Source organism: Hypanus sabinus, chromosome 2 (genome assembly GCF_030144855.1).
Source record: "Hypanus sabinus isolate sHypSab1 chromosome 2, sHypSab1.hap1, whole genome shotgun sequence".
Classification (NCBI taxonomy): Eukaryota; Metazoa; Chordata; class Chondrichthyes; order Myliobatiformes; family Dasyatidae; genus Hypanus; species Hypanus sabinus.
Window position 1 is genome coordinate 22,615,230 of NC_082707.1, and position 27,486 is coordinate 22,642,715.

Below are 27,486 nucleotides of genomic sequence, written 5' to 3' on the forward strand. Positions count from 1 at the left end.
ACCGTAGGAAACATTCTCCAACATCCACCCTATGCAGACCTTTCAACATTTGATGGCATTCAATGAGAACTCTCTTCATTCGTCTGAATTTCAGCTGGTAAAGCTCAGAGCCATCAATCGCTCCTCATGCCTGGAAGCATTCCCTCCTCTGACCCTCCTCCAATGTCAGTGAATTCTTTCTTAAACAAGGGACCCAAAACTGTTCGCAATACTCCAAGTGACACCTCACTCACCATTACATCCAGGCAGTTATGTTTTTGTCCTGTTGAAATGGATGCTAACATTGTATTTGCCTTCCTCACCACAGACTCAGCCCGTAAATTTACCTTTAGGAAATCCTGCACAACAACTCCCAAGTCCCCTCGGACATTTAAATTTTTTCCCTATCTCCCAAAGTGCATGACCATACACTTCCTGTTCCATTTGCCACTTCTTTGCCCAGTTCCTAATCTGTACAGGTCTTCCTGCAGCCTCCTTGCTTCCTCAACACTACTTGCCCCTCCACCTATCTTCTGCAAATTTAGCCACAAAGCCATCAATACTGTCACCCATATCATTGATATACAATGTAAAAAGAAGCAGTCCCAACACCTGCGGAGTACCGCTGGTTACTGGCAACCAATCAAAAAAGGCTTCCTTTATTTCTACTCTGCCTCTTTCCAATCAGCCAATGCTCTATCCATGCTAGTATCTTTATGTAATACCATATGGTTTTAACTTGTTAAGCAGACTCATGTGTGGCACCTTGTGAGAGGCCTTCTGAAAATCCAAGTACACAACATTCACTGTTTCTCCTTTGTCTATCTTGCTTGTTGTTTCTTCAAAAAAAACCCAAATAGTCAAGCAAGTTTTTCTCTTAAGGAAACAATGCTGACTTAGGCCTATTTTAACAAATGCCTCTAAATACCCTGAAATCACTTCTTGAATAATCGACTCTGATCTTCCTAACCACTGAGGTCGGGGTAATTGGCCTATAATTCCCTACCTCCACCTTTTTGAAGAGTGGAGTGAAACTTGCAATTTTCCAATCCTCTGGAACTATTCCAGAATCTAATGATTCTTGAAAAATCATTACTAAATCTCTACAATCTTATCAACTACCTCTTTCAGAACCCTGGGGTGTAGTTCATCTAGTCCAGGTGACTTACCTACCTTCAAACTTCTCAGTTTCCCAAGTACCTTCTCCCTAGCAACAGCAACTGCATCCACTTCTGCCCCTGGTACTCTCAAACTTCCGGTATTCTTCTATTTTCTTCCACAGTGAAGACTGATGCAAAATACTTATTCAATTCATCCACCATTTCCTTATCCCCTATTACTATCTCTCCAGTGTCATTTCCTTGTGATCTAATATCTACTCTTGCCTCTCTTTTACTCTATATATCTGAAAAAAAACTTTTGGTATTATTGGCTAGTTTACCTAAGTTTCATCTTCCCCCTTATGGCTTTTGTTTATTAAAAGTTTTCCATACCTCTCCCTTCCCACTAATTTTTGCTCTATAATATGCCCTCACTTTTGCTTTTATGTTGGCTTTGAATTAAGTAGAACAGAAGATTGTTCAAGGTTTAGGAAGTGAAGATTAGACAGATCTCTAAAGGGTTCTAAGGTAGCTAGGAAGAAGTTACAGAATGACCTCAGGGCTGCTAGAAGGGGGCATGAGAATGCTTCGGTGAGTAGGATTCAGGAAAACCCCAAGGCATTCTATATGTACGTAAAGAACAGGAGGATGGCCAGAGTGAGGACTGGACTTACCAGGGTTAGTAGAGGAAACATGACTGGAGTTGAATGAGATAAGGGAGATCCTTAATGAATAAGTTGTTTCAGTATTCGTCAGTGAGAGGGATTTATAGACCAGTGAGTCTTACTTCAGTGGTGGGCAAATTATTGGAGAGATTCCTTGAGGCAGGACTTATGAGTGTTTGGAGAAGCGTCTTCTGACTGGGGGTAGTCAACGTGGCTTAGAGAGAGGAAGGTCACGCCTTACGAGCCTGATAGATTTCCTTGAGGATGTGACACAGCACATTGATGTGGTGTATGTAGATTTTAGTGAAGCATTTGATTTGGTCGGCTCATTTGGAAAGTCACGAAGCATGGGAAATCAGAAGGTATGCTCGGAAACCTGACTGTGAGGGTGCAGAATTGGCTAGTCCATAGAAAACAGAGGGTGGTAGTTGATGTAGAGTATTCTGCCTGGAATTTAGAGATCACTGGTGTTCCACAAGGACCCGCTCTGAGACCCACCGCTCTTTGTGATTTTAATAAATGTCTTGGATGAGGAAATAGGAGGGCAGGTTAGTAAGTTTGCAGGCAACATGAAGGTTGGTGGTAGTGTGAAGGGTTGTTGTACGTAGCAATGCGTCAGAATCAGGTTTTATATCACTGACATATGTTGCAACATATGTTATTTTGTGGCAGCAGACAGGAGGCACCTAATAAAGTGGCAACTGAATGCATACTGTATGTGGAGGATGTCTATTGTGCCCACATTTATTGTTAAAGTTAATGGGGCTCTCCTTAAAGCATTCTGAGGTTCTAATAACTAGAAGTAACTAATCAGCATGTGAATATGATAGCCAACATGTAGTTCAGTCTGTGAACAGAGTCTATGACTAACACTGTAATCATGGAAAAAACACTTATCCCTATATTCTTAAAAATCTGCATAATATTATTGTATAGTATGTCTATCAATCTGGAGAAGTTTAAATAGGTTTTTAATTTGCTGCTGTAGTGTTTTGTTATATGTTGTGTCTTGGAGTGATAAGGCAAGAGTTTTTGACTTCAGTACAGTTATTAATTCAAAGCAATCAACAAGCCCACTGAATGGTTTGGCCTTCGCGTCAGCAGCACTGGGGAGAACAACCGACCTTAGTGACGTGGTTGTGCCTTTACCCTGGGAGTTGCAAACATTTGGCTTTTGAATGCAAACCGAACTGCAATGTCAACCGATTAACACTGATAACCTGAGAGGGTGGCAGGAGGGAGGTGGGAGGAGGGTTTGGGAAAAGGGAAACAACAAACGGCGACTCCAATCTGAACAAATTAACCCTGTTCCAGTGCTCAGCACAAATGTTAAAGTTGTCCATGAGATGGACAGCAAGCTAAAAACTTTACGTGTGAGTAAATTTTAGTGTAAAGATATAAATGTTGTGATTTGAAAGAGGAGAGGATATTTTTGGGGCCTACGTCTAGATAGCACAACAGTGGGAGAGCAAAGGGAGTTCATAAATGGAACGGAGAGCACTTGCGCATGGCTCACGTTGGGGGAGGTTACAAACTGTGACTTCAACAGTAGGTGGGAAATTTAAACTGAGGTATGAGTAGACTGAGGTAAGGTGGATCATTATACGCACTCAGCGGCCACTTAATTAGGTATACAGTATGTGTACAACTGCTCATTAATGCAAATATCCAATAGCCAATCATGTGGCAGCAACTCAATGCAGACATAGACAAGAGGTTCAGTTGTTCTTCAGAACAAACTTCAGAATGGGGAAAAAATGTGATCTAAGTGACTTTGATTGTGGCATGATTGATGACAGGGTGGTTTGAGTATCTCAGAAACTGCTGATCTTCTGGATTTTCAAGCACAACAGTCTCTGGAGTTTACAGAGAATGGTGTGAAAAAAAACATCCAGTGAGTGGCAGCTCTTAGGGTGAAAATGTTTTGTTAATGAGAGAGGTCAGAGGAGAATGGTCAGACTGGTTCAAGCTGACTGGAAGCCAACAGTAACTCAACTAAAAACACTTTACAACAGTGGTGTGCAAAAGAGCATCAGTGAATAGACGACATACTGAACTTTGAAGTGGATGGGTTACAGCGGCAGAAGACCATGAACGTACACTCAGTGGCCACTTTATTAAGTGCAGGAGATACCCAATTCAGGAGGTCACTGATTCTACTGTGTACTGTTTCTGAGTGAATTGGGGAATGTGCATTATGATTCAGGAATCTCAGATTTATAGAGTGTGGAAGATTAGTTAGCCAGGAGTACCCAGGCTTTTATTATTTAGGGGTAGTTACTTACTTAAGCCTATCACCCCTACTGGGGCATAGTCCTCTATCCTGGACCAGTCTTTCAAGTTGTCCCCAGGTGTAGCCCATCTTCTAAGATCCTTCCTCTCCCAGGGATTAGGTTTTGAAGTTTCTGTTGGTGTTTTTGTAGCCCAGGGCTTTAACAGGATGGGGTTGCTAGCCCCTTGCTCAACCCTTACTCCTTTCACAGCTGGGCTTGGGACCATTCATGGCCGAGTTCATTTAGGGGTAAATTATACATTATCTCATGTCATCCCAAAGAGTTGTACAGAACTAGTTAAGTACACTTTAAGTGTAGTTATTTCTATGTTGGAACTGCAGCCTCTAGTTTCTGCACAGCAAGATCTCAGGAGCAACAATCTGCTTTGGAGACATTGGTCAGAGTTGGCCTTGATGACAAAAAATGGCATCAAAACAGCAAAGTGGAGTTACTGGACACCTTAAATGCCACAGCAGTTGTTCTCTCTCCTAGTTTATCTCTGTAACCTCCTCTATTTCCATCCTACTCATCTCCAATCCTGACATCTCCCATACCCCTATTTCCATCTGCTCCACCATGGGTAGTTGCAATTTCAACCCTCTAAACTTAAACTTGGAAATCTGCTCCCTAGATCACTCCTCCTCCCTATTACCCCTACCCCCCTACTAGCTAACTTTTACAACCAAGCTTCAGGTAGCTAGTCCTTACGGCTCCTTAAACAGCCAATGTTAGAGTCCGTTTGTAATTCTCCTGAGGTGTTTAACTAAAGGTTGATTTGCAGCTTGAGTCTGTGGTGAGGAAGGCAAATGCAATGTCAGCATTCATTTCAAAAGCAAAGATGTAAAGCTGAAGTTTATAAAGCACTGGTGAGACATCACTTGGAGCACTGTGAGCAGTTTTGGGCCCCTTATCTAAGAAAGGATATGCTGACATTGGACAGGGTCCAGAGGAGGTTCATGAGAATTATTCCAGGAATGGAAGGCTTATCATCTGAGGAGCATTTGGGCTCTGGGCCCTTACTCACTGGAATTTAGAAGAATGGGTGTTGGGGGAGAATCTCATTGAAACCTATTGAATGTTGAAAGGTTTAGACAGAGTGGACATGGAGAGGATGTTTCCTATGGTGGGGGGAGCCTAGGACCAAAGAGCACTGCCTCAGAATAGAGGGATGTCCATTTAGAATGGAGTTGACGAATTTCTTTAGCTAGGGATTGGTGAATCTGTGGAATTCATTGCCACAGAAGGCCAGATCATTGGGTATATTTAAATCAGAGTTGATAGGTTATTGATTAGTCAGGGTGTGAGAGGTTGTGGGGAAAACGCAGGAGAATGGGTTGGAGAGGAAAATGGATCAGCCATGAAGAAATGGCAGAGCAGACTTGATGGGCCAAATGGCCTAATTATGCTCCTATGTCTTATGTTTCTAAGGAAAGTCCATCTCCCACCCCCCCCCCCCCCACCCATCCTCACCATATTCTACAGGGGTTGTATTGAGATCATCCTGAGCAGCTGCATCACTGCCTGGTTCGGAAATTGCACCATCTCGGATCGCAAGACCCTGCAGCGGATAGTGAGGTCAGCTGAGAACATCACCGGGATCTCTCTTCCCACTATTACAGACATTTACACCACACGCTGCATCTGCAAAGCAAACAGCATTATGAAGGACCCCACGCACCCCTCATACAAACTCTTCTCCCTCCTGCCATCTGGGAAAAGGCCCCAAAGTATTTGGGCTCTCATGACCAGACTATGTAACAGTTTCTTCCCCAAAGCTATCAGACTCCTTGATACCCAGAGCCTGGATTGACACCAACTCACTGCCCTCTATTTTGCCTGTTGTCTTGTTTATTATTTATTGTAATGCCTGCACTGTTTTGTGCACTTTATGCAGTCCTGGGTAGGTCTCTAGTCTAGTGTAGTTTTTTGTGTTGTTTTACATAGTTCAGTGTAGTTTTTTAATTGTTTCATATAGTACCATGGTCCTGAAAAATGTTGTCTCGTTTTTACTGTATACTGTACCAGCAGTTATGGGTGAAATGACAATAAAAAGTGACTTGACTTGACTTGACCTGACTATATCAAAGCCACTAAATAAATGAATGTATATTTTATTATTTTTGAAAAGCTTTTGACCAGAATTCTTGCAAGCCTTGCCTAATAGCAAGAGGCCATCCAACCTAATGGTATATGCCAGGATGTGTCATTCCCAGAAACTTCTAGGAGCACTGTTTATCCCATTTTATTACATACTTTTGTATTTCTTTTCTTTTGATCACTTTTCATTTACAAGGATTGAAGCTGTTCCCCTTAGTAACCAATCTGTGTGATAATTTACATCTACTTGAGAGAGCAAAAGGGATGTAATAAACTGATTCCACAGAGAGACTCTTCCTCAGTACTTGATTATAGAATCGGTCTGTATTGTGCTTTAGTTTCTGGATTTGGACTTTTACTACAGCCATTGACTAAGCTGCACACCAGTTTGACTTGGGAGTACATCGATAGACTTTCATTGACACTAACTATAACCTCATTTGCTCCTGTTCTCTGTCCTATCACAGACATTCCCTTTATTCTATCCACCTTTCCCCTTCTCTCAGTGTTTCATTTCTAACTTTTCCTGTAAATGATGAATGATCCTCGACCTCAGTTGTTAATTCTGTTTCTCTCTCCAGAGGACCAGAATAAAAAAAGCGAGGATGTAATGCTACGCACACAAACTGCTGGAGGAATCAGCAGGCCACTTTCATGAAAAAGAGTACAGCTGACTTAAGCTAAGGCTTTATGAGACATTGGTCAGACTGCTATTACAGTATTGTGATCAATTTTGGGTCCCTTACGTTGCAAGGATGTCCTGGCATTGGAGAGGATCCAGAGGAAATTCACTAGAATGATGCCTGGAATTAAAGGGTTAATGTATGAGGAGCGTTTGATGGCTTTGGGCCTGTACTCACTGCCGCTTTGAAGAATGAGAAAGGACCTCATCGAAACCTAGTGAATATTGAAAGGCCTAGATAGAGAGGACATGGAAAGAGGGTGCAGACTCAAAATAGAAGATGTCCTTTTAGAACAGAGATGAGGAGGGGTTTCTTTAGCCACAGGGTGGTGAATCTGTGGAATTCATTGCCACAGATGGCTGAGGAGGCTAGTCATTAGGCATATTTAAAGCAGAGGTTGATAGATTAGTGATTAGAAAGGGCAAGAAAGGTTATGGGAAGAAGGCAGCAGAATGGAGTTGAGAGAGATTACAGGCTCGATGGGACAAATGGCCTAATTTTGCTGTTGTTTCTTATGGTCCAGAGCTGCTGGCTGACCCTCTGAGCATTTCTAGCACTTTTGGGATAATTGTAATGAAGAAGTCTGGCTAAGCTGGGATTAGAACAGCTCTCACTTAGCAGAGAAGATAATAACTGAGGGGTATAAATTTCAATTTATTAAAATTCAGGAAAATGCTTCTCAATCAATGAAAAGTTCCGAAGCTCTCCCATCTTCCGAGTAAAAAAAGGCAGAAAATAAACAAAATGTAATTACTTGGAGTCCAAAATGGGATTATGTCAAATAACTACTCTATTTTGCACAGCATCAACAAGATTGGCTGAATGGCCTTCTATTGTCATAAGTTTCTATGATACCTAAAACTGGAAACTTCTGGTATTGAATTACTTTCATCTGTATTTAGTGTTGTGCTTCCAACAAGACCTGGGGGGGGGGGGGGTGGGCAAGGTAGCATAGTTCTTAGGATAACTCTTTACAGCCCATGTGATCAGATGATTGGGATGTCCTTAAGTAGCTTATATGTACTTCCGAGACCGTGTGGGTTTCCTCCAGGTGCTCCACTTTCCTCCCACGTTCCAAAGACATACGGGTTAGGGGTTGTAACTTGTGTATGTGCTACGTTGCTGCTGGAAGCAAGGCGACCCTTGTGGGCTGCCCCCAGCACATCCTCAGACTGTTGGTCATCGATGCCAAATGATACATTTCGCTCTATGCTTTAAAGTAACCAATAGAGCTAATCTTTAAACTTATTTAAAGACCAAGCTCCAATCTAGTCACGATCGCTCACCATGACAAGCAGAAGAATTAAGTGAATAATTAATCAGAGCAGATAGTTTCCTTTAAGGAGACAGGAATCATGTGGGCAGATTATGGAGAATGAGTTAGTGGTCCAGGTGTGGAATACATTTTACACAATACGTGCCAAATTTACACATGTCCCTGGAGCCTTATTCAATCCATGTGGAATCAAACTGTTATTCTTAAATCAGTGAGATTTGTTTGCTGCCGGCACTATTTATAAGAACTGAGATCCAATAGCTACTGGGTATACAACTAATGTCTGATTTTTACTATATTGCTGTCTGGGATTTTTTTTTTTGCACATCCTTGCATTTCTTCACCACTCGTTACCTAATCATTTATTAAGAAACATTTCTTAACAAATAATTAGTTTGACACTATGAGCTCATGAAAGTAAATTGACATTACCGGTTGAATCAACAGAATTTTAAAAATTTGGGACAATTATTTACATCAACTATGCGAAGTTACTCAGTTTTCTGGAATTTATGTGCTTTTATCTGTACTTACTGCTGTACTTTAGACAAGTCTGAATTCCAAGAGATTTTTTTTTCATCTAAAAAAATTTGAATCCAGCCCAGAATATCTTCAGAAGATTCAGGTAGTGTCCTTGTATTTGTTTTGCTTTATTCATTTGTGGAATTTAAGTAAAACGAACAAGGCTGGCATTGATTGCCTACCCTTATCTAAGCAGCTTTGTGGCCATTTTGAGGGCAAAGTGAGAGCCAACTATTTTGCTGTGGCATAACAGCAAGCCAGATGAACTGTTTAACAGTATCCAGTGATTCCTGACAACAGCAAAGCACATGAACTTTACATGGTATCCTATGTTGGTTGTTGTGTTTAAAAATTCCAGGCTTTTACTTACAGCCAGGATAAGTTCTGACTTCTACTTTGGATAGTTCTATTTTGCTTCTGATTTCATTCTGAAGCCCATTCCGTATTTTGCAATTTATCATTGAAGATTTAAATTAAAAAAAAATCCTTCCTGCTGCATAATATTTCCAAGGACGCAGATATATAAATCTGTGGGTGGGGGTGGGGAGGGACAGTAGCCAATTGAACAATTATAATTACAATCGCATAGATTGTGTTAGAAATCTGATTCATGCTCAACAGGGGTTGGTTGATATAAACCCCATTATCAAATGGATTATTTAGCCAGTTAAAACCCAAGGCCATTTAGCAACCTTGGAGACCCTCCAAAACATTGATTATTTTTGTATATTTTTATATGATGTTGTTAGCTGAGTGTGCTTTGAAAAAAACACACTTTATTTTCCTTAAATAATCTTAAAGAGGACTAATCATTTGATCCCAGAAAGCATCAGAGCCAAACCCAACATGTACTGTATAAAATGAGATTATGAGATGTTGAATGGAAACTTTGTCTGCTCAAGGACACAATGATGAATTCTAATGTAACCCTTTTTAACCCACTCCTCTTAATTCCACATTTCTTTTCAATTTCATCCTCTGTCCGGTCACTGTTGCTCTTTCTACCTTTCTTCTGGTATCTCCCTTTATTGTCTCTTTATCCCTCTATTTCCCTATCTTTCTCTCTCATTGCTCTCTCCCCCCTTTATCTGTCATTTTCCCCTTTCTTTTTTGGACCCCTTTTCATTCATTTGATCTCCTTCTCTCTCTTCATTGTCAATAAGGCTTGAAGGCCCAAGTGGCATCAGTTGGTGATGACAATGATTCCATATTCGGTTGCATCTTCTTTGCTGACAAAGTCAGAACTTTTGCCCTTCTCTGGTACAATACAGTGATTTGCAAGCCCGCTGCAGAGGCCATTAAGAGTTGACATGAATGAGAATGAGAATCAGAGTCAGGTTTATTATCACTGACAGCTGTTGTTGTTTAGTGGCAGCATTTAAAAATTTATTTTATTCAGAGATACAATGCAGTATAGGCCTCTCTGGCCCAATGCACTGCACCACCCAGCAACCCACCTATTTAACAAAGACCAGTTAACCCAATATCTGGTATGTCTTTGAACTGTGGGAGGAAACTAAAGACAAGGGGTGCCTACTGTTCCATGCTTAGACTGCACTTCAGGAAATCTGATCACTTGGATGTCCTTCTCCTACTTGCATACAGGCAGAGGGTAAAGAACAAAGCTTCAGAGATAAGAGGTGGTCCTGGGAGGCAGTGGAGCAGCTACAGGTTTGCTTCAAGTCAATGAACTGGGCTGTGTTGAATAACTTGTCTGTGGACCTGAGTGGTTGTTATGGACTTCATAAAAACGATAGTAGACGAGCGTGCCCCCACAAAATCATTCAGCGTCTTCTCCAACCTGAAGCCTTGGATGGGTCAAGAGATCCACAATCTGCTGAGGGCCAGATCAGCACCATTCAAATCCGGCAACCAAGGAAATTCAAAGAGGTCCAGGTACGATCTTCTGAAAGCCACCCCACAGGGAAGGTGGCAGTTCTGGACTAAATCTAATGCTCAATAGTTGTGGCAGGGCTCGAAGGCAATCACTTCTAACAAAGCGAAATCAAGCAACACACTGTAAGTGACAACAGGGCTTCATTTCCAAATGAGCTCAACACCTTCTATGCTCACTCTGACTGTCAAAACGTGGAGGAACCATTATGAACTTCCATAACCCCTGATGATCCCATCATCTCAGTCTCTGAGGCTAATGAGACCGCATCCTTCAGGAAGGTGAGTGCAAGGAAATCGTTTGGTCCAGGTGGGTACCTTGCCAAGTACTAAAGACCTGTGCTGATCAACTGGCTGGAGTGTAAGGGTTAGTGAGATGTGGTCATTCCAGAAGCATGGTGCCACTTGCCCAGCAAAATCTTTGTTGATTTGATATGATGCAAATGGTGCACATTCACTGTTTTCATGTGACCAACAATTCTAATCTTCTGAAACTAGAGCTCTCCATCCCAGGCACCCTGAAAAGGGTTAGTCTAGATGCAGGGTCTGAACCTGAAATATCTACTGTCCTTTTGCCTCTACAGATGCTGCCTGGACACATTGAGATCCTCTGGCAACTTGCTATAGACTTGATGTCCTAGTGAATGCCCTCAGCATCCTCTCCAATGCTATCTCATCTTTCCTATGGCTTCGTACATTCTACAGGATTTGAAATCAGTCAATGCCTGCTATTCTGACTGCCACGCCACTGCTGAGGCAGAGTTGAAAGTATAAGGTGGAGTTAGGGTATTCCTAGTTGAGAAATCCAGAAGAAGAACATTTCTTCTTCTTTGGAAACCTGCTGTTCAGCATGGAATAGATGAGCTGAAAGACCAACTTCTGTGCTGAGGTTTTCCATATCTCTAGGGTTCTGGTTTTAACATTTTGAGGTGACTGATGAGGTCCGTGCGGGATTCTTCCAGAGGTGGCTAGTTTGCGAGGTTGTTCCCTCCTTCTGCCCTCCTATGTGGGCTTCTCTGTGCATCCAATGCACTTGCATGTGGTTCTTAATGTAGTCCTGAAAGCTGAGTGTGCGTGGGACAGAGATTCCCAGGAATCAGATCTGGAATCAGGTTAGTTTATTGTTATGTACACCGGGGTGCAATGAGCTTCCTTCCTCCTGTGAAGCTCACAGAGTGAAGAGTCTCCATAGGATTAATAGACGCTGCAATAAATGAAAAACAAAAGAATTGTGCAAAGTTGTGGACGTGTGATGAAGGACATCCGGGGATATCGGGCTGGTAGGCAGTGTGGAAGAGGGCTGGTGGCCCACCATGTCAGTCAGCTCCCCCAAGTAGGTGGGTCTCGAGACTGCAAGTCTGGGACGTGAGAGCCGGTGATTCCCTCGGCACACGAGTCATCCAGTCCAGAGCTCGAGGCCCAGGGTCCTGTCGTTGGCTGTCGATACTGAAGATCAAAGCCCGAAGTTTGACCTGATGGCTGGAGCCCTAGATCTATGAGTCTGAAGTCCACTGGGGAGGTCACAAACCTATCCTGGAGTTGCTGGACTGTCTACGTGGGTGTGTTGGGAGGGAGGCTGTTGCTTTGTTGCTGTGTTGTTCTGCTGAGTACTGTGGGCATGCTACGTTGGTGCTGGAATGTGTGGCAACATGTGTGGAACGTGTGCCCCCAGCACACCTTTAGGGGGTGCTGGTTGTTAACGTGAACGATGCATTTCAGCGCACGTGGGATAAATCAATGAATCTGAAGTAGTGCAAAAACAAATGCTGAAGTGACTTTAACAGGAAATCTGACAGAGATAGAATTCGGAGTTTGGGAATGTGGCTGCACCACTGGGAAGGGGATGTGAAAGACGTGGAAACTCAGACTTCTGAAAACAGTGGGGAAGAAACTGTACTTGATTCCAGTTGTCCAGGAGCTACTGTAGTTTCTTCCAGAAGGTAGAAGTGAGAAAGGGGGAATGAGTAGGGTAGCAGGCATACTTGATGATGTAGTGAGAAGATGGTGGAGATGTTGGATTTCTTCGGGGGGAGCTTCACGCACATCCTTGAACACTTACCTTGTGCCCACCTGCTGATCTCCTCTGCACAGAGATCAGGATAAAAGGAGAGGGAAATTCATGTTCAGGCGCAAATGAGAGGGTGTGGTGAACTATGTGCCTGTCGGGACACGCCCCTGCTGACTGCTCCTGTGGCTCCTCCCACAGGCCCCTGTATAAAGGAGACCTGCGGCCTGACGCTCGGCCTCAGTCTCCAAGACCTTGTATGATAGACACTCACTCCTGGTTCCTTCTTCCAGTCAATAAAAGCCGATATCTCGCCTACGTCTCAGTGTGAGTTATTGATGGTGCATCAGAGGGTAAATTAGGAAGCAATGATTATGGGGTCATAGATGAGTACAGCACAGAAACAGACTCTTTGCCCCACCTAGTCATGCTGAACTATTACTCTGCCTAGTCCCGTCGACTGGCACCTGGACCATAGCTCTTCATTCCCTTCCCAAATATGCACCTATCCAAATTTCTCTTACATGTTGAGATCAAGTCCACATCCGCCATTTCCACTGGCAGCTTGTTCCACACTCTCAGGTGTTTCCCCTCAGGTTCCTCTTGAATATTTATCCTTTCACCCTTAGATCATGACCCTGGGTCTAGTCTCACCCAACCTCAATGGAAAAAGCCTGCATGCATTTATCTTATTTCTGCCCTCATTACTTGTATACCTCGATCAAATCTCCCGTCATGATCTCGGGAATTAAGTCCCTGCCCATTCATCCTTTCACTACAACTCAGTCCCTGTAACATAGAACTTGTTACAAAATGTGATGATTTTAGGAGGACAGAAATTCTGAGACAGGCATGGGATTAGGCAGCTTTAGTGTTGTTTGGAAATAGGAAAGAGTGGTTGCAAAAGCGTTGTTTCAAAATATGAAGGAGGAAATGCAAAACGCTATTTACTGTTGTTGCTGTAACTTGATTGCAAATGGATTGGGATGACGTTCATTTGAAAAGCAACATACTGATAACTGGTCATATATCAGAAATTTAACTTGCTTCTCTCTCCACAGATGCTGCCTGACCTGCTAAGCGTTTCTGGCATTTTTGCTTTACTTTGGTAATGCTGATTCCTCTGATCAATCATGTTGGTTAGCTGACCATCACCCACCCCCCACCCACACTTTCTATCTCCTCATTCACTGCCCTGCAAACACTTTAAACAACTTTTTCGAATAGTTACAGACACGAAGTACTGGATGAACTCAGCAGCTTAGGCGGCATCTATAGACACTTTGGGCCAAGACCCTTCCTCTGCACTGAGAAGGAAGGGGGGAAGATGCCAAAATAAAAGGGTGGGGGAAGGGAAGGGAGACTAGCCAGAAGGTGAAAGGTGAAGCCAGGTGGGTGGGAAAGGTTAAAGGCTGGAGAAGGAGGAATCCAATAAGACAAGAGAGTGGACCATAGGAGAAAAGGAAAGAGGAAGGGATCCAGGGGGAAGTGATAGGCAGGCAAGAGACAGCAGAGTTATAATACTGTTTACATTGTAATATCAGCTGAAACTTACGTGTTTTTGCACATTGTATTCTATATCCATACTTTTAACTGCTAATTTATATTTTTATAATTGTTGAATGTTGTTATTTATTGCAGGTCATGCAAACATCCCACAGCAAATTCCTAATACATGTGAATGTATTTGGTGAATAAAACTGATCCCTGATCCTTGATCCTTGTGCATCTACCCTTCTAATAATCAGTTTGGTGCTGGTGAACCTCAGCAAGTTCTGGCTGGTGGCCGATGAGTCAAGTCAAGTTTATTGTCATTTTGACCATAAACTGCTGGTACAGTACACAGTAAAAACAAAACAACGTTCCTCCAGGACCCTGGTGCTACATGAAACAACACAAAACTACACTAGACTATTTCAGACAGGACAGGGCTACACTAGACTATGTAAAACAACATAAAAACTGCACTAGACTACAGACCTGCACAGGACTACATAAAGTGCACAAAACAGTGCAGGGCAGTACAATAATTAATAAACAAGACAGTAGGCACAGTAGAGGACAAATTACAATATAATAATAAATGATGTAGGCGTCAGTCTAGACCAGGCATGGGCAAACTACGGCCTGGGGGCCATATGCGGCCCGTTAAGCTTTTTAATCCGGCCCGCAGAACTTGATGAAATTATATTAGTAAACCTTGTTAACGTTTTTTCCCCGCAATTCTGGCGTTTTCCCAATAGATGATGCACTCTATATACATTGACCTTTGTTGAGGTGTAGCGTATTACTCCACATTTGCGCTTTACTCTTTGTTCGGCTCGACCTATTTGTGTGAACAGGCGTTCAGCATCATGAACATCAACAAAGCCAGCCAAAGATCCAAGTTAACTGACCAACACCTCAGATCCATTCTGAGAATCGCCACAACAAAACTAAATCCAGACTTTGATGCGCTGGCTAAAAAGGGAGACCAACAACACTGTTCCCACTGAAATTAAAAATAAGTTTCTTCGTTGTGTTATGTAAAAAATGCATTTGAAAATATTTTTTTCAATAAGCCTTACATGTTACATGTCATTTCTGTTAAGTGATGGACATGAGTAGTGCGCAGGTGCACGTATGTTCTCAAAATAAAAAATGCGCTCCAGATCAAATAACGCGTTCCGCATACTGGCGCGCTGTCACTGTTCTGTCCTTGTGCTGGTCGTTGTTGAGTTCTGGCACAGGGGACAATTGAATAAGAAGGAGCAGGACAAGTAGACCTGCATCTCCTACCGTTTTTGAAATAAAGACAGTCAGGAGGAGAGTGATGATGATAATATCTTGAAGGATAACAGAATTTTCAGTGCTTTAAAATAATAACTGTTACTATTAAAAAAAGCTGTATTTTATTCATTTAATTTTCAGAGTTTTAAAAGTCATTTCAATAAATAGCTAAATACCATGGGACTTCAAAGACAGATATTTTGTTGTAATGCATTTGTTCATTTTCAATTGAAATTAAAGCACATGTTTTCTACATATCCCATGATATTTTATTTTCTCTTATGAGGTGTATTACCAAAACACTCCATCCATCTGCTCCTGGTCCAGCCCCCCTGTCAAATTTTAGAACCCTTTGTGGCCCACAAGTCAAAAAGTTTGCCCACCCCTGGTCTAGACTCTGGGTATTCAGGGGTCTGATGGCTTAGGGGAAGAAACTGTTACACAGTCTGGTCGTGAGAGCCCGAATGCTTCGGTACCTTTTGCCAGATGGCAGGAGGGAGAAGAGTTTTTGCGAGTCCTTCACAATGCTGTTAGCATTGCTGAAAGAAGGAAAACAACTAAATACTTTGTAAGTCACACTTTTCCTGGTAAATGATCATTGTAAGCCATAGTCTGTAATTTCCCTTTGGACTTGGAGGCAATTCGATGTAGCAGAATTGAGGCGAGGCGAGGTCACTGCCGAGAGTGAGGAAGAGCTGAAGTTCCATTGACTTAAGCGCTGTGCCGAATTGGAAAAGCCGGGTGCTGGCTGGATCGAGGCGGTGAGGGCCAAGTCCCAAAGCCAGACTGTACCAAAGCAAGTGCACCCAATGTTTGGATGACGATTCAGGCACCATGTCATATAGAAAAGGTCAGGATGTCTGGAACTGAGGTGAGGGATGGGCCTCTTCAGCTCGCTGTTTGGCTCTGTGATGAACTAAGGGTCCGGGGATAGACTCTTTATCGGCCAGTTTAGAATGCTATTTGCTTGTACTCGTTGTTTACATGATTTGTTTTTTTTTGCACATTGGGTGTTTAATGGTCTTTTATTTAATGGGTTCTTCTGGGTTTCTTTGTTCCGTGGCTGCCAGTTAGGAGATGAATCCCAGAAGTTGTATAATGTATACACACTTTGATGATAAGTGTAACAAAACACATTGGTGAAGGTAGAGTAATGGATTTCAGTAAGGCATTTGATAAGGTTCCCCATGCAAGGCTCATTCAGAAAGTAATGAGGCATGGGATCCAAAGAGACCTTCCTTTGTGGATTCAGAATTGGCTTGCCCACAGAAGGAAAAGGGTGGTTGTAGATGGTTTGTATTCTGCATGGAGGTCGGTGACCAGTGGAGTTCCGCAGGGATCTGTTCTGGGTCCCCTCCTCTTCGTGATTTTTTTATAAATGACCTGGATGAGGAAGTAGAAGGGTGGGTTCGTAAGTTTGCTGATGACACAAAAGTTGGGGTGTTCTGGACAGTCTGCAGGGTGGTCAGAGGTTACAGCGTGACATCGATAGGATGCAGAATTGGGTTGAGAAGTGGCAGATGGAGTTCAACCCCCAGATAAGTGTGAAGTGGTTCATTTCGGTAGATCAAATTTGCAGACAGAATATAATATTAAAGGTAAGATTCTTGGCAGCGTAGAGGATCAGAGGGATCTTGGGGTTCGTGTCCATAGGACACTCAAAGCTGCTGCGCAGGTTGACAGTGTTGTTAAGAAGGCTTATGGTGCATTGGCATTCATCAATGATGGGATTGAGTTCAAGAGCTGGGAGCTAATGATAAGACTATATAAGAACTTAGTTAGACCCCACTTGGAGTACTGAGTTCAGTTCTGGTGACCTTACTGGAAGGATGTGGATACTATCGAGAGAGTGCAGAGGAGATTTACAAGGATGTTGCCTGGATTGGAGAGTGTGCCTTATGAGAATAAGTTGAGTGAATTCGGCCTTTTCTCTTTGGAGTGACGGAGGACGAGAGGTGACCTGATAGAGGTGTATAAGATGATGAGAGGCACTGATCGTGTGGATAGTCAGAGGCTTTTTCCTGGGGCTCAAATGGCCAACACAAGGGGGTATAGTTTTAAGGTGCTTAGACATAGGTACAAGGGGGATGTCAGAGTTAAGGTTTTCACACACAGAGTGGTAGGTGCGTGAAGTGGACTGCCAGTGATGGTGGTAAAGTCAGATACAGTAGAGTCTTTTAAGAGATTCTTAGATACGTGGAGCTTAGGAAAATAGAAGGCTATGCAATAGGGAAATTCTATGCAGTTCTAGAGTAGGTTACATGGTCAGCACAACATTGTGGGCCAAAGGGCCTGTAATGTGCTGTAGATTTCAATAATTCTATGATTCTATGTACTTTGAACTTTGATAAAATGTGGCAAGTTATGGACTAGGTAACATTCTATGAAGTTTGGCATCCATAATCCCAAAACAGCTGGGTTTAATTTCTACCAGAAATACCAGATTCTCATCTTTGAACACAGCAAGCATCTGATTCAACATATTCATTAGTCTGAGCTTTACCCAGTTAGCCATGGGGTAGGGTTTTGTCGGCAGGGCTAGAATCTATTGTCTGTCCCAGCTGGTGACTGGACTAAGTGGGATGCTATTTCAGAGGCTGTTAATAATCAACTACATTGGTAGGTTTGAAGTTACACGGTGGTCATACTACAAATTTCCTTCCCTCAAGCACATCCATGAAACATACAGGTTTTTATAACTGCCTAATAGTCTAGATTACAGCTGCAAACTTTTTAGTTACAAATTTATTGAAATTAAATTCTCCAGCTTCGAAGTCACATCCCGAGATCAATAACGCAGAGCTCTGGACAGTAGCCCAGAAGTCACATCTCCAGATCAATAACGCACATAACACGTTCACACGTAACCTCTCCAATATGTAACTTGCTGAGGAGCCAAGCTCAACAATAAGTAAACTTCAAATTATCCTGAGCTTTGCTACTCACCTTAAGAACTTAGAACGGTACAGCACAGTATGGGACTTTTGCCCCATGACTTTGTGACCATGTACATAAATCCACTCTACATTCCTCCACTCACTTTAAAAGGATGACCTCTGCTACTGGCCACATGCTACTTTTCTCAGCCCTGAGAAAAGGCTGCTGGCTGTTCACTGTCTATACCTCATACACTCAGTGCAGCTACCTTCTGTACCTAATGGAGTGGCCACTGAGTGTGGTAGCACATGGTTATTTGAGCCACTGTCATCTTCCTGTGAGCTTGAACCAGTCTGGCCATTTTCCTCTGACTTCTGTCATTAACAAAGCCCACAGAAGCACTGTCATTGGATCACAAACACGAGAATACTTACAGATGCTGGAATCCAAAGCAACACACACAAAATGCTGGAGGAACTCGACAGGTCTGGCAGCGTCAATGGAAAAGAGGAAACAGTTGATATTTCGGACTGAGCCCCTGATTTTTTAAAAAAATTTTCGTACTATTCTCGTAAACTCTGTGAAAATCCCAGGAAATCTGAGATACTCAAATCACCCATTGGGCACCAACAATCATTCCACGGTCAAAGTCACTTAGATCACATTTCTTCCCCATTCTGGTGTTTGGTCTGAACAACAACCAAACCTCTTGACCATGCCTGCATGCTTTTATGCATCGAGTTGCTGCCACATGATCGACTGAATAGATACTTGTGATATTTGCATTATGGAGCAGGTGTACAGATATACCTAATAAAGTAGCACTGAATGTCTATCAAGTCACCATATTACCCTCCTTCACTCCAAACATAAAAATCCTGGGTCGCTCGACCTTTCTGAATTAGCTCTCACTCACCAATCACTCTTCATCTATGGCTTCCCTCCCCTACTTGCTATGTTCACTCACATTTTCCTGTGGATTTGGAAAAACATGCACCATTGTTCCTTAATCTCACACCCCCATTAAACAGTTCTGTCACCTTGCCCCTAGATTCTGGAATTTTAACCCTAAACTCCACCATTTTGCTGCATCTATTTTCAAAAGAGCACGTGAAACTCATCCTTTAAACTCCTCTACCCACCTTCTAAATTTTGTTTGGCCTTCATCCTTTGTGCATTAAAGAAGCCGTAAATTACTGGTAGCAAACTTATCAAGAGTTGTGGTGAGGTAATCTTACAGCTCTATAAAACTCTGGTTAGACTACACTCAGTGTTGAGTTCTGGTTGCCTCAGTATAGGAAGAATGTGGAAGCTTTAGAAAGTGTGTCAAAGATGCTGCTTGGATTGGAGAGCATCTCTTCTTAAGAGGATAGGTTGAGTGAGCTGGGACTTTCTCTTTCGAATGAAGGAGGATACAAAGAGACTTTATAGAGGAGTATAAAATGATAAGAAGCATAGATGAATGAATGAATGAATGAAATTTTATTTTGGTCAGTACAGACCAAACAAAAAGCATCATTTTCAATGATGATTTCATAAGACAGAATTAAATAATTAAAATCTTTAAAACAGACCGAAAGGGTGTAGGCTGAAGCTACCCCTTATTACGCCTATCCCTCTTACTTATACAAAAACATATTTGGCATCAATCATCACATAAGATACAAAAAAAGTCATAATCTTTTAACACAAAATCCAATTCCAAGTATCATTTATTTACATTACTCCCATTCATTTAAAATCATGTATTTTAGATCCGTTCATTAAATTATTTTTAAATAATTTTTTAAACTTGTTAAATGTGGTGCATGTTTTTAAATTCTCACTACAACTGTTCCATAGATTCACCCCTCTGACTGAAATACAATGATTTTTTTACATTTGTTCTCATCCTTTGTTTTTGAAATACACATGTTCCTCTCAAATCATGTTGACTTTCTCTCATTTTAAACAATCTTTGGATATTTTGTGGTAACTGTCCATATTTTACTTTATACATAACTTGTACTATTTTAAAATCTATGAAACCTCTGAATTTTAAAGTGTTTAGTTGAATAAATAGTGGATTGGTTGGCTCACAATAACTTGTCTTATTTATAATTCGTATGGTTTTCTTTTGGAGTAGAAAAATTGAGTTTGTATTTGTTTTGTATGATTTCCCCGTACCTCAACACAGTAAGTCACGTATGGAACTATAAGTGAACAGCATCATGTATACACAGATTCCTAATTTAAGAAATCTTGCGCTTTGGACAGTATTGCAATAGATTCTGACAATTTTGCTTTGACATAATTTATATGTGGTTTCCAGCTTAATTTATTATCTATTACCACTCCTAAAAGTTTTGTTTCAAATACCTTATCAATTTCAATGTCATTTATTCTAAGTTTACTGTATGAGTTTGGTAAACAGTTTTCAAATATTATGAATTTAGTTTTACTTAGATTCAGTGATAATTTGTTAGTATCAAATCATCTCATTATAATTTTTAGTTCTTTCTCCACTGTATCCAAAAGTTGTTTCAGATGTTCCCCACTACAAAATATAGTTCTATCATCAGCAAACAATATACATTTTAATGTTTGAGGAACCATACATATATCGTTTATATACAAAATGAACAGCAATGGACCAAGCACTGAACTGTGTGGAACCCCACAAGTTACCCTCAAAAGTTTTGAATTTAAGTTGTTTATATGTACTGATACCTGTCTTCCAAATAACCAGTCATATGCCAGCCATCTAATACCATATCTTTCTAATTTTGTTAATAACAATTTACAGTGGTGTCAAATGATTTTTTTAGATCTAGGAATATTCCCACTGTGTATTCATTTCTTTCTATAGTGTTTGATATTTCTTCTACAAAATCTATTAACGCTATTGCAGTGGTTCTGTTTTTTTCTGAAACAATATTGCTGTTCACAGAGTATATTATGTTTTGTTATAAAATCATTTAACCTTCTCACAAGTATTTTTTCCAATATTTTGTAAAACTGTTGATAAACTTGACAGTCACTTCCTTTTACCCAGAGCAGCAATGGTTAGTATCAGGGTCTCCAACTGGTGCTAGGATTGCTCAGCATATTATTGGGACTCAACTGCTGGAACTGGAGACGATCTACATCTCTCGATGCCTACGGTGTGCTTGTGACATCATTAAAGACCCATCCCATCCTGGACACTGTCTGTTCAATCTCCTGTCATCTGGTAGGAGATACAAAAACAGCCAAGACAGTAAGACTGAAAAACAGATTCTTCCTAAAGGCTGTTGTACACCCTGGCTTGCCAATGGCCTTTGAGTATTATGGACTATCAAAGTCACTTGTTGCAAGTAAATCTGGGAATTTTTAAAAAAAATTAAGCCGTACCGCATGCATTGTAAATATCTGTTTTGCACGGACTGGAACAGCACTGCAAGCTCATTGTCTTGAGCAAGGTGGTTGGAGGAAAGTTCAGGGGAGATTTGTATTTATTTACTTAGGCGATTAGGCTCTTCTGACCAAATGAGTCACGTTGCCCAGCAACTACCTATTTAACCCTAGCCTAATCACGGGACAATTTACAATGACCAATTAACCTGCCAACCAGTACGTGTTTGGACTGTGGGAGGAAACCGGAGCACCCAGGGAAAACCCACACAGTCATGGGGAGCACATACAGACAGCACAGGAACTGAACTCCAAGCCCTGATGCCCCGGGCTGTATTGCGGCATCCCCATGCTAGAGATGTTAGAGGCAGGCTTTTACCCAGACAGTGGTAAGTGCCTGGAATGCACTTCTGGGGGTGGCAGACAATACTGATACTTTAGGATCATTTAAGAGACTTAAATATGCACATGGATGATGGAAGAACGGAGGGCTATGTGCAGTGCAGGAGGAGTGTTTAGATTGACCGTGGAGTAGGTTTATATAGGTCAGTACAACATTTTGGGCCAAAGGGCCTGTGCCGTGCTGAACTGTTCTATGTTTACGCTCTCTGTTCCAAATGTTCGGATTAGGACAGGTTTTCTGGAGATAAAACTTTTAATTTAATCTTCCACTCAATATTGTTACCTACATCACATCAGTGAGTACACTTCAAAAACCATTTCATTAGAACTTCGGTCATGCAGAGGTTGTGAAAGTTATTATATAAATGCAATCTTTTTTTTCTTTACTTTTGACAGCCAATGTTGAATAACATAATAAGGCTTGTGTTGTCTCCAACCATACTGCATTCTCTGGTTGAAACGGAATAGCAGTCTTATGTGTTTTAAAGTACAGTGCTTAGTGTTCATATAATTACATACCTTTTCGTAAGAGAACCTTTTACCCTTGACTGGAGCTTTCTGCTTTTGGAGTTAAGGGGCTGTTTCCTCTTGCTGAGTGAAAATTGATTTTGCATTACAGTGACTGTGAGAACATTACAATAGTATTAATCAATTGTCTTTAAAATGCTTTGTAATCTCCAATAGCTGTGAAAAGTGCCGTCTAAACCATTTATTTTTCTCCTGTGCTTGTGAGAGTCTAGGTTTACTCCTTTCCATAGATTCTGCCAGACTTGCTGACTTCCTCTAGCATTTTGTGCGTGTTGCTCTAGGATTGGAAGCTCATGGTCTTATGATAAGGGATCAGACATTTAACAGCATTGGTACAGTGACGATGGAGCTGTTAGATTACTAGGAAAAGCAACTGAGAGGTGTGGGCTAACAAGTTCAAGTTCCCCACCATGGAAACTTCGGAATTTAAATTTAGTAAATAACCTGGTTATGTAAACATATGCAATAATTTATTAAGATGATCATACAATTACCAGATTCCCTATAATCACTAACATATGTCATGAAATTTGTTGTTTCGCAGGGGTATCACAGTTCCGGGCGTAGATTTAATTACTATAAGTTACAATATAAATAAATAAATAAACAAACTGTGTGAACGAGGAATAGTGAGACAGTGTTCATGGACCGTACAGAAAGCTGATGGCAGAGGGGAAGATCATGTTCCTAAAACAAAGAGTGTGTGTCTTCAGGCTCCTGTACTTACTCCCTGATGGTAGTAATGAGAAGAGTACATGTCCCAGATGAAGAGGGTCCTTAGTGATGGATGTTGCCTTCTTGTGGAGACATTACAGTAAAGTCTATTTGTTCCCGGGTGGATGTAAAGATCTTGTTGCGCTATTCTCTAGAAGTTTTGGGTTTATGAAGCAGTATAGATTCCTCATATCAGCCATGCAGATGGTGGAAAGGCTTTAGGGTGTCAGGAGGTGAAACCCTCACTGTTGGATATTGAGTCTCTCCCTCTTCTAGCTATTGTGTTTACATGGCTGGTCCAGCAAGGTTTCAGGTCCCATCATACGTAGCTGATGGCAGGGGACCTGTTGACAGTAATGACATTGAACTTCAAGGAGTCTCGGTTATACTTTCTATTGTTGCGGATGGTCATTGTGTAGCGTTTTAACTGTTTCTTCCTGCTTACCGGTCCACGACTAACGCTGTCTAAATCTTGCTACATGCAGACATGCACTGCGACTGAAGCTGAACATTGCCCAGTGGTCTGCAACTGTTCCCATACGATGGAAGGAAAGTCACTGATGAAACAGCTGAAGATGGCTGGCTTCAGGACCCTGTGCTGAGGAATCGCTATGATCGATCCCCAATAATCACAGTCATCTCCTTACGTTTGAAGTATCGTGTGAATAATTTCCCTTTGATGTTCATTTAGAATCCTCACCACCCAGGACATTACTACCATCAGGGAGGAGGTACAGGAGCCTGAGGGCACACGCTCAATGTTTTAGGAACAGCTTCTTCCTCTCCACCATCAGATTTCTGAACAGTCCAGGAACACCACCTTGCTATTCCATATTTTTCTATTGTAAATGATAGCTTTTTAAGCCTCAAAATAACACATTTCCTGACATCTGTCAGGGTAATGAACGGGATTCTGATCCAGAGTTCATTCTCTCCAGGGCTCCTACGTGTCAAACTCAGTCGAATGCTTCCTTGATGTCAGGGAGAGGCTCTTCCACCTCTTTCAGCCCTATTTGGATCTGCCTTCTGTAAGATCGATCACCTTGTTGTGGTGGAGAGGCTTGTGAGTTCCTGAGATCCCGAGAGAGATGCCGTTCAGAGTTTAGCCATGTGGCGCTCAGCTCCTGCAAGGTCCCCCATGGCAGTAAGGTCAGCGGGGCGGCTCCAGACAGACAGCGATCAAACCAACGCCTCAGTGGTGTACCTAGCGGATGATGACGATGGGTCCCCAGTCAACTTGCGCTCCATACCATCAGATGCTGACCGCGATCCGTCGAGATGTGCTGTCGGCCCGTGCATCTGCCTCCCCGCGGTAAACAGACATTCTCCATTGAGGGAATCCATCCCAACAACCTGGTTACGTAGATCCTGGATTGGCCTTTACAGCCGGCTGAGACGCGCCAATAGGCAAACCCTTTGGAGAACATCACGGTCGACTCGCGTGATCTGGATCACGGCTGTGAGGAGCCAAAGCAGATTCACGTCTGGGATGCAGGTTATTGATCAGTTGCCACTATTGACGACAACTTCCGTCACTGAGCTGATAATTAAGAGTAGAATTAGTCAAACTGGATTTTTCCCATATATTGTGGACATACAATACCTGGGCAATTTTCCACATGGTTGGCAGACGTTGATGTTTTAATTGGCAATTAATTATTTGTTTATTCATTGAGATACAGCACTGAACAGGCCCTTCTGGCCCTTCAAGCTGCACTGTCCAGCAACCCCTAATTTAACTCTAGCCTAACCACAGGACAATTCACAATGACCAATTAATCTACCAACCGGTGCATCTTTGGATTGTGGGAGGAAACCAGAGCACCCGGAGGAAACCCACATGGTCACAGGGAGAACGAACAATCTCCTTACAGGCAGTGGCAGAGCTAAGCCCGGGTTACCTGTACTGTAAAGCTCCCGTGATGTTATTACATGTGTGGAGGTACAGTGAAGAGGTCTTGTTCATGTGCCATGCCAACTGATCATTCCATAAATAAGTATAGGGTGGCACAGCAGCATAGTGGATAGCGTAACGCCATTTAAAGCACCGGAGACTCAGGTTCAATTCCTGCCACTGTCTGTAAGGAGTTGTACGTTTTCATTGTGATTACATGGGTTTCCTTCAGGTGCACCGGTTTCCTCCCTCATTCTAAAAATGTACATGTTAGTAGGTTAAATGGTCACAAGGGCATAAATAGATGACAGGGCCTTGTTGGACCAAGGGGCCTGTTACCAAGCTGTATCTCTAAGTTAACCAAATTTTTAAAAATAGGTACATCAAGGTCATTCAAAATGAAAAGAGAAAAAACAGAATGAAATTTATGGTATTCAGAATATAATCTGAGTCCTGATGCATGTTTCTGACACAAAACATCGACCATTCCTCTCCTTCACAGATGCTGCTCGACCCGCTGAGTTCCAGCAGCAGATCTGTCTGTTGATGCAGAATGAAGTGTTACAGTCACAAGGAAAATGCTGTCTAGGTGGGCAAGCAACGTGCAAGGCCACGACAAGGAAGAGTGAGAGATCAAGAGTTCACGTTTGACACTATTCAGAGGGCACAGCCTCGGAATACAAGGAAATCTCTTTAGAACAGAGATCAGGAGGAATTTCTTCAGCCTGAGGTTAGTGAATCTGTGGAGGACGTGATTGGGTGCATTTATGCAGAATTGATAAGTTCTTGATTAGAAACGGCATTAATTATTATGGGGAGAAGGCAGGAGAATGGAATTGAGAGGGATAATGAATCAGCCATGATGGAATGGTGGAGTAAACTAGATGGGCTGGAGTCAACTTGATGGGCCAAATGGCTTAATTCCTCTCCTATGTCTCAAGGGTCTGATAGTATGGGAAGAGCTTGGCTAATGCTGGAATACAGATCTTCAGCTAGGACATTGCCTGGCTCCATAGACTCTTTGTCTCTGGTCTGTGCTGATAGTTTTTAATATCATTGACTGTAAAGGACAGGAAACAGCACTATGTGAATATAAATCCTTTCTAGGGAAACAAATAAAACTGCAGATGCTAGAATGTGAATCAGAAGTGGAAAATGGTGGAAGAACTCAGTCAAGCAGCATCTGTAGACATGGAAATCTGTTCAGTAAATGGTTCGTGAATGGATGAGACCAGAATTCCAGGTCTGGTGTTTGGGGTCTCGTCATTGGCGAGCCTAGTGTTCGGTGATCAACGCGTCCTGAGATTGGTGGCAGGGACCGAAGGCCTGGGGCCGAATCGGAAATCTGGGAGTCAGAGCTGGATGCCAGGTCCACTGGGAAGTCAAAACCTGATATCTAAAAGTTCGATGGAGGCTGGAGGCCTGTCCAGGGGCTAAAGGAGGGAGGAATGGGGCTTGTTTTCACTGTTCTGCTCTTTCTATGTTGTTCTTGCGAACGTTGTTACGTTGGCGAAGGAATATGTGAGGGCACCTGCAGTCGGCCTCCAGCACACACTCAAACATTTCACTTTATGTTTTGATGTACATGTGATAGTGGCGGTAGCATAGCAGTTAGCGCAACGCTATTAGTGTTTGGAACATTCCGGAATTCGGAGTTCAATCCCGGCACCATATGGAGGAGTTTATATGTATCTTCCCGTGATCAATTGGGTTTCCTCTGGGTGCTCCAGTTTTCTTCCACAGTCCAATTATCCTGTGATTAGGCTGGGGTTAAATAGGTGTGTTGCTGGGTGGTACAGCTCGTTGGGCTGCAAGGACCTGTCCCCTGCTGTATCTCTAAATAAATACATAAATAAATAACCTTATGTTTAGGGTTTAGGGTCTAGGGACAAGGATTCTTCCTCAGAACTATGAGATGTATGAGTGAAGAATTTGCACGCTCGAAGCAGAGCTTGGAGCAGTGTGAGATGTAAGAGACTACTAACCTGCTGGGTTCCTCCAGCATTTTGTGTGTGTTTAAATGGAGATGGAGGCGGAGACAGAGCAGGTGAGAGGAGCATTAGTACCGGCCATTAGTGAAGCCTTTTAAAGAATGAGGGTGTGAAAGCAATATAACCTGATAATGGGAAGTGATAAGAGTGCAGTTAATCTGAAACACAAGAGATTCTGCAGACACTCGAAATCTTCAGCAACACACACAAAATAATATTCAAAGTTCAAAGTAAATTTATTCACAAAAGTAGATATGTGTCACCATATACAATCTTGAGATTCATTTCCTTGTGGGCATACTCGATAAATCCAATAATGATAATAGAATCAATGAAAGATCACATTATGTTTTGTATCTCTAAAATGTTAAACTAATTGGAAGAAAAACAGGAGACCGAAATACAAGTCTAACTTAGTTTTTACTTTAAGCGAGGTGTATACCTAT

General features: G+C 42.1%; 1 long non-coding RNA gene across 1 annotated transcript; it reads left to right on the forward strand.

Annotated features, from left to right (window-relative positions):
- Positions 1-8,601: 8,601 nt before the first annotated feature.
- Positions 8,602-25,807, forward strand: LOC132404428 (uncharacterized). Its single transcript, XR_009515534.1, has 4 exons — positions 8,602-8,698; positions 10,201-10,770; positions 24,094-24,650; positions 25,552-25,807. It is a non-coding gene; the product is annotated as an uncharacterized LOC132404428 (long non-coding RNA).
- The last annotated feature ends 1,679 nt before the right edge of the window (positions 25,808-27,486 follow it).